Source organism: Thalassophryne amazonica, chromosome 15 (genome assembly GCF_902500255.1).
Source record: "Thalassophryne amazonica chromosome 15, fThaAma1.1, whole genome shotgun sequence".
Lineage (NCBI taxonomy): Eukaryota > Metazoa > Chordata > Actinopteri > Batrachoidiformes > Batrachoididae > Thalassophryne > Thalassophryne amazonica.
The window spans coordinates 4893635-4901203 of NC_047117.1; the positions used below are offsets into that span (position 1 = coordinate 4893635).

Consider the following 7569-nt stretch of genomic DNA (forward strand, 5'->3'; position numbering starts at 1 on the left):
CACTTCCTGTTGCTGGTGTGGTGTTTCTGTCACTGTGTTTGGTTTCACTCCCACTCTGATGTTTTCAGAGCTTTCAGTTCGAGCCAGCATGCTCTGCCTCCAACACATCACACTGCTGCCTCTTCACTGCTTCCATCAGACATGAAGACACAGGAAGACAAGAAGGACAGGAGGAGGATTCTGACTGAGCTTTATGTGCTTAGTGATGAAAGAGGATGTTTTCACAGAATGTAGCTGGAAATAGAATATTATGTGTTTTCTCCACAAAATCTGGTGAAATGATACATTTGTCCTAAGTGGAAACCTGTTAATTTTTTGGATCAGGATCCAGCTGTAGATTCTTCATGCCGTAAGGTGACTCTGTCTCATATGAATTGGACCACCATCCTGAAGACTGGGGTTTGATTCTAAATGAGTGCTTCAGACGGCTTTTCTGTGTCCTTGGACAAAACACTTCATCAGCATCATCTCAGTCCAGCTAACTGGAAATGGGTGCCGTCCTTGGTTGGGGAAGTAACCTGCGAGGGACTGGTGTCCCGTTCAGGTGAAGTCATAGACTTTCATCCGCTTCACTCTGTGGTCTCTCAGTATGAGCACTGATCTGTTGGACCTCAAGGTCTGGATAAGAGTTCTTTCAGCTGTGCAACTGCAGGATGCCAGCATCTAGGATGGCATGGCGGCTAGTGGTTAGCACTGGTGCCTCACAGCAAGAAGGTCATGGGATCGCTTCCTGCCCTTTGTGTGTGGAGTCTGCATGTTCTTTCCATGTCTGTGTGGGTCTGCTCCAGTTTCCTCCCACAATAATGAAAAAAAATGCTTTCTTTTGGGTCTGCTCCTTTCTCTGCCCCTGACCAAGACAGAGTCTCTACATCTGGAGTTGGTCCCTGGGTACCGGACTGTGGCTGCACACTGCTCCTAGTGGTTAGATTGTGTCTAACTGTAATTAGGATGATTAAATGCAGAGGACAAATTTTGTTTTATGTACATATGTACATACAATGACGATAAAGCCTCTATTCAATTTGATTCGATTCTGTCTGACAGCTAACGGCAACATGTGATTGAACTCATCAGATATTCACATCATGCATCAATATTATTATAATTATTATTATTTACATTTCTCGAGGTGCTTACTCATGGTTGTAAAAGCGTATTTTACAAAGCTTAATTTGACTAGTGGTCAGGAAAACTGTCTAACTGAAGAAGGAGCCTTTCCAGGAAATGCTATCTCGGAGGACTCAGGAGACAGTTGCAATGTACCGACAGACCCAAAGGAAGGAAGCCTCTGTTGTGTGCAAAGAGTGAGGAGCAACCATGGAGAAGGACTTTCGGTCCTGACCAAGGTGCTTCTAGTGGACCTTGCAGCACCTCAGGAGGGGAAAATGGGGAACCATCCATGCTGTCTACAGTAAGGATGGGACTCTGTGGACCTCAATTGAGGAGATCACTGAGGTAGTCAAACACCTCTGCAGTGGCAAAGCCCCGGGGGTTGATGAAATCCATCCAGAAATGCTGAAGGCTCTGGGTGTGGAGGGACTGTCTTGGTTGAGATGTCTCTTCAACATTGTGTTGAGGTCTGGGACAGTGTCTAAGGAGTGGCAACTGGGGTGGTGGTCCTCATATTTGAAAAAGGGGACAGAGAGTGTGTGCCAATTACAGGGACATTACACTACTCAGCCTCCCTGGTAAAGTCTACTCCAGGGTGCTGAAAAGGAGGGTTCGGCTGATAGTCGAACCTCAGACTGAAGAGGAACAATGTGGGCTGTGGAACAGCCGACCAGCTCTTCACTCTCACAAGGATCCTGGGTACCTGGTTACCCCAGGAAATACTGTGTGAGGTGCTGTGGGAGTATGGCGTGAGGGGGTTCCTTCTGAGGGCCATCCAATCTCTGTACTCACAAAGCGAGAGCTGTGTGAGTACATAACATTACGTAACATTTAAAGCCGTTTACTGCACTTTACACAAGCTTCACAAAGGGTGGGAAGATGTTTTCTTCACACTTACAATGAGAGTTCAGTCATTCATAAGCAGGAATATTTAGATATCTACCTTAAAGCAGGCAAAAATCTGACAATAGGATCAGTGTGATGAGGAGTTGGACTTCCAGTACACAGACCCCGATTTGATTCCTGCTTACGCTACCTGTGAGTGCTTGGACAAGACACTGGGTGGAGATTCAACAACATTCATATAATGCACTCGCTGTAAATATTTTCTTCAGAGGGCAGAGGGACGCACACTGAGCTGATTTCACGTGGACAGCTCTGGCGCACAGATCTCATGGCGCCTCAGTTAAGCCTCTTAGGACGCATGAAGACTGAGTGCCAAGCAGGACCTCCTGCGGACAAACTGCTGCTGCACGCTTCACCGAAGCAGCTTGTTGACAGCGGCGGAACCGTGCGATGATGCACGCCGCGTGGATCTGTTAGCGCTCTGAACAACACACCGAATAACTAAAATACAACACGTGGCTGCTTGGGTGGGCGTGGAGCCATGCTTCCCCAGGACCTCGGGAAGCAGAAGCCCCGTCGTGTGTCAGACCCAGTGTGCGTTTGCGGCTACCCCCCGGTTCCGCCCCGTCGCGCAAAGAACCGAGACTTCCCTCTGAGCGTGAAACGCAGGCGGTCCGGATCCGCTCCTGAGCGCAAAGTGAACTGCGTCCTGGTCGGAGACGGAGCGGTGGGCAAGACGAGCCTCATCATCAGCTACACCACAAACGGATACCCTACAGAATATGTTCCCACAGCCTTTGACAACTTTACCGGTAATCTGCGCCACGATCAGCCTGCGCGTCTTTACGCACAAGCGAAACCAGTGGTTTTGTAGCACTTTATGCAGGTTGTTTCCATGGTATCGCTCTCTCTCCAGCACTGACAGTTTTGTTTCATCCCCTCAGTGATGGTTGTGGTTGACGGTAACCGGTGAGACTGCAGCTGTGTGACACAGCGGGTCAGGTGAGTTCTTTCCGTCCGTCACACATTCGAGGCGCGCAGCCGGATGAATGACAGTTTTCTAATGAGCTGAACTTTAACTTTGACGTTTTGCTTTTCCTTAATAGAAATGGGGTCTTGTTGATGGATCAGTGAATGTGAGTTATCATCAGTGATATAAATATTCAGCATGGAGAGGCAGCTACCATACCATACCCTACCATACCAACTTTATTTACAAAGCACTTTAACACACTGCTGACACAAAGGGCTGTACGTTAAAACATACATTTAAATAAATAAATAACAAATATCATTTGAAACCAAGTCTCACTGCGACCAAAGCCAAGGAGAAAAAAAAAAATGTTTTTAAACGAACTTTAAAAGATACAGAAGGCCATGTTAGGTTTTGTTCACATTGGCAGCTAAAGTGACCTAAAATCAGATTTTTTTCTTTTCTCCTATATGAACATTTTGTATATGATGTGACTTACAAAAATGACCCCCCCCCCCCCCCCCCCCCCCCAAACAAAAACAAAACATCAAAAAAAAAAAAAAAAAGATCTGCAGGGATTTAATGGTTAAATAAAAATCAGATTCAGGACAATTTTGTCAGGATTGGTGATTTGCTGTTCCCTTCAGTCCTAACCCCATGACTGCCACCTTTCCTATAGTGGCAAATGAGCTGTTTTTCCTCTCTGCTTTCTCCTTGTGCTTCAGTGCCCTCAAGTTACGTGATGACAGTGAAGTTACCATGTTGTAGTAACTTGAAATCTATTATAGCAGTGGTGGATCTAGAGGACAGTTGACGGGGTACCACCTCAAGCCTTTACCTTCATACCTTCACTTTACCCTACATTTCCTTAATGTGATGGAAAAAGGCTATAGATTTTTTTTTATTATTTTATTTCCATGCTGTTGGACCCCCCCCCCCCCCCCCCGCCCAGTAGGAGTGTGCCTTCACACACCCAATCAAGTCACACACCCCCACCCCCTTCACCTGAAGCTAGAACCTCCCTTGTATAGTAGTTTTCTTTTCTTGATTTTGAGCAAAATCTCCAGGCTCCAAACTAGTGTCACAACAACACACTTGCTAATTAACTGTGTTCTAAAACATTTTTACATACACAAAATCATGTGACACCGGATTTCATGAGGATTAGAAACCATTTTAATTGTGGAAAGTGGGGGGAAATGATACAGTTTGAGTTTCCCACACAGACGTCGCTCTATCACAACTCTACTAGATTTGCACAATAAAAAAAAAAGAAGGAATTGCATAAAAACATGCAGTTTCAGCTGCAGTTTGCCAGAACGCACATGGGAGACATGAGCTTAGATTTGACCTGTTTGTGTTCTTAATGGTACTTCTGTGTCTGAGTCTAACGTAACCCCTCTGTTTGTTTGGGTCATGAAGGACGAGCTGGACTGCCTTCGGCCACTGTGCTACAAGAATGCGGATGTCTTCCTCCTTTGTTACAGTGTAGTCCGGCCCTGCTCTTTTCGTAACCTGACCAAACGTTGGGTGCCTGAGATCAGGCAGCACTGCCCCAGTGCTCCAATAGTTCTCGTTGGCACTCAGCTTGACCTGAGGGAGGACGTCCAGGTGCTGATCCACCTGGCCCGTGCTCATGAACAGCCAGTGTGCACCGCAGAGGGCCAGAGGCTCGCCCAGGAGATCGGAGCAGTGGGCTTTTTAGAGTGCTCGGCCCTGACCCAGAAGAACCTGAAGGATGCTTTTGATTCAGCCATCTTGGCCAGCATTCAGCAGATGGACAGAGACAACGTCCAGCAGCAGAGAATGACTCTGAGACAGAAGACGCCCGATAAGATCAGGAGCCTGTCGGAGAGCTGGTGGAGGAAGATCACCTGTCTGATGGGAGAGCAGAGCTGTGAATTGAAGTGAAGAGGTGCATGTTGGGAGAGTTGGCTCAGACAAAGATTGCTCTATCGTGCTGGCAGAAGGTGCCAGATGGTTGGAGATTAGAGGCACAGTGCAAGTCCCAGGCAGGAAAGCAAGTTCAAGACTCACAAATCACAGAATTCAAATCCCAGAGCTGGCAGGGAAAGTGTGTTTAATGAATTTACCTTCGCTCAGGTGCTGCTTTAGCAGCTTGGTTCAAACTTCAGAACTTCTCAACCTGTAAGGCCTCATCTTAATGAAGTAGCACCTGTCACAGGTTTTGCGTTTGAACAGTCTGCTCAGATTGTTTCATTAATTGATTTAGTGGATTGTGGAGGTAAAAACATAATTTAGTTCACTAAATGAGAAAAAGATTAATGTCTGATAAATTAATGAGTGTAAATTTGTGTATCAAGCATTAAGCTGTTTAGACCATTTGGACTTCAAAATCCAGTTGAGGTCCAAAAGTTGCATGTTGTCGCATTTTTCTTTTTTGGGTTTTAAGATCTTTAGGTTTGTTTGCAATGATTTGAATATGAAGCAGCAAGTGGAGCTCGAAGGACACCCAGAGTGTTAATTCAGGCTTTTGAGGCACGTTAGTAACTACAGCACCATCCTGTGGTCGTTTAGTTAAACTGCAAATGCATTAAGAAATAAATCGTGCACAAACACACAGACACGATTTTCATCTTTAACCACAGATCACTAGAAGTTCAGCCAGAACACAGAATAACCATGAACGGAAATGTCTCATTTTACAGTGAAATAAATATATCCTGGATTATGACGTGTGTTTGGATCAGTTCTCTTCGGGGGGGGGGGGGGGGGGGGGGGGTACATTGATAGCAGCAGGATAAAATTCCCAGATTGCTGTGACAGGAAAACACTTCAGTCAGCTCAGACTCAGTGGAGTGACCATCTGCTATGACTGTTCTGTTAAAACAGGAAAGTTAAATTGAGACATAAAGAAGTGTCAGCTCATGTCGTATTTGCCCCTGTCCACTGCCCGAAAAACAGACCTGTTACACTCTCTTTGCAGGCCGTAAGCTCACATGGAGGTGACATCGTGTTTTTTCTTCTGCTGAGCTCGACCAAGTCCCGCTGTTGTCGACTCGGACACCAGGCGCTCACTTGCAAGTTGCTGCTCCAAGTGGATGAGTTTAAGTGTCTCAGGGTCTTGTTCATGAGTGGGGGTAAATTGGAGCGTGAGGTCGATAGACTGATTGAAGCGGTGTCTGATGTTTTATGGATGCTCTACTGGACTGTTGTGGTTTAAGAAGGAGCTGAACCAGAAGGTTCACCTATGGTCATGAACTTTGGGTAATGACCAAAAGAAAAGATTACAGACGCAAGCAGCAGAAATGAGATTCCTCCATTGGGTACCTGGGCTTTCACTCCTGAACAGGGTGAGAAGCTCGACTATCCATGAGGGACTCTGAGTAGAGCTGCTGCTTCTTTGCTTCAAAAGGAGCCAGATGATGTGGTTCCGGCATCTGGTGAGAATGCCCCCTGGTTGTCTCCCTCGGGAGGTCTTCCAGGCACATCCAACTGGGAGGAGGTCCCAGGGAAGACGCAGCACATGCTGAAGGGATTATATTTCCCAGCTGGCTTGGTAACGCCTCAGGATCCCCTGGGAAAAGTTACAGGACTTGGCTGTGCTGGATGTGTGCAGCTGCTTAGTCTGCTGCCACCACAACCTACACTCGGATAAGCAGCAGAAAATAAATGAATGAATAAACTAAGACAACCAAATGTAGTTCACTGTGTGCAAAGGTTGGGTAATGAAGAGTGAGGAAGAAATCAGAATCCCAGAAAAATGGAGTGAGGAGAGCCTCTCTGTAGGTCGGTGCAGGATCTCAGTCATGCAGACAGGAGGTATCTAGAAGTTCACTCCACACCAACTGGACCTTCTGATAGTCCCTCAGACATCCTGCCATAAATTCAAGTGACTTTATCAGTTCCAAAGAATTTTTAGAAAAATCTGTGTGATGGTCACAACATGGAGAAGATAGGGCTTAATTAAGCACTGACTGAATTAGGGTCAGTAAAGTCAGCTTCAAGAATTGGGAACATGGCGATTCAGATAAGGCGGTAGCTTGGCATCAGACTGACAGCTTCAGTTGAAGCTCCACCAGGGAGGAGCTCCACAGGTCTACCATGGAGCAGCTCCACTAGGTCCACCAGGAAGGAGCCTTACAGGTCCATCAAGGAGGAGCTTCATTCAGGTCCACCATGGAGCAGCTCCACTAGGTCCACCAAGGAGGAGCTTTACCGTGTCTACCAAGGAGGAGCTCCACCAGGTCCACTAGGGAGGAGCTCCAGCAGGTTCACCGAAGAGGAGCTCGACCAGGTCCATCAGACAATAACTTGGACAGAAGACAGACTAGAGATAATGGTGAGAAGATAAGGCATTTTAACATCCATTTCATATGTATTTAACATCTCTGTCTATTTAAAAGCAAACATGAAGTCCAGGCTGGAGTTGGCATCTCCACTCTGGCTGTAAGTGAATATTTAGAATCACTGCATGAAAGGGGAGAAGTTCTTAAAACGGCCATTATTTTAATATTCTGTTTTAGGTCATATTGTAGAAATGTGTTGTCACTTTGAGAGTAAAGAGCAGAATTTAAAACTTACTGTATGAAGAAGTATATTTTAATTAATTAAATTAATTCATGTATTTATTTCTATTAGCACCAGTGATCATGAATATGTTCAGAAACCTTGATTGA

General features: G+C 45.9%; 1 pseudogene; it reads left to right on the plus strand.

Moving 5' to 3' along the window:
- Positions 1-2229: 2229 nt before the first annotated feature.
- On the plus strand, positions 2230-5202 carry LOC117525973 (annotated as a pseudogene).
- The last annotated feature ends 2367 nt before the right edge of the window (positions 5203-7569 follow it).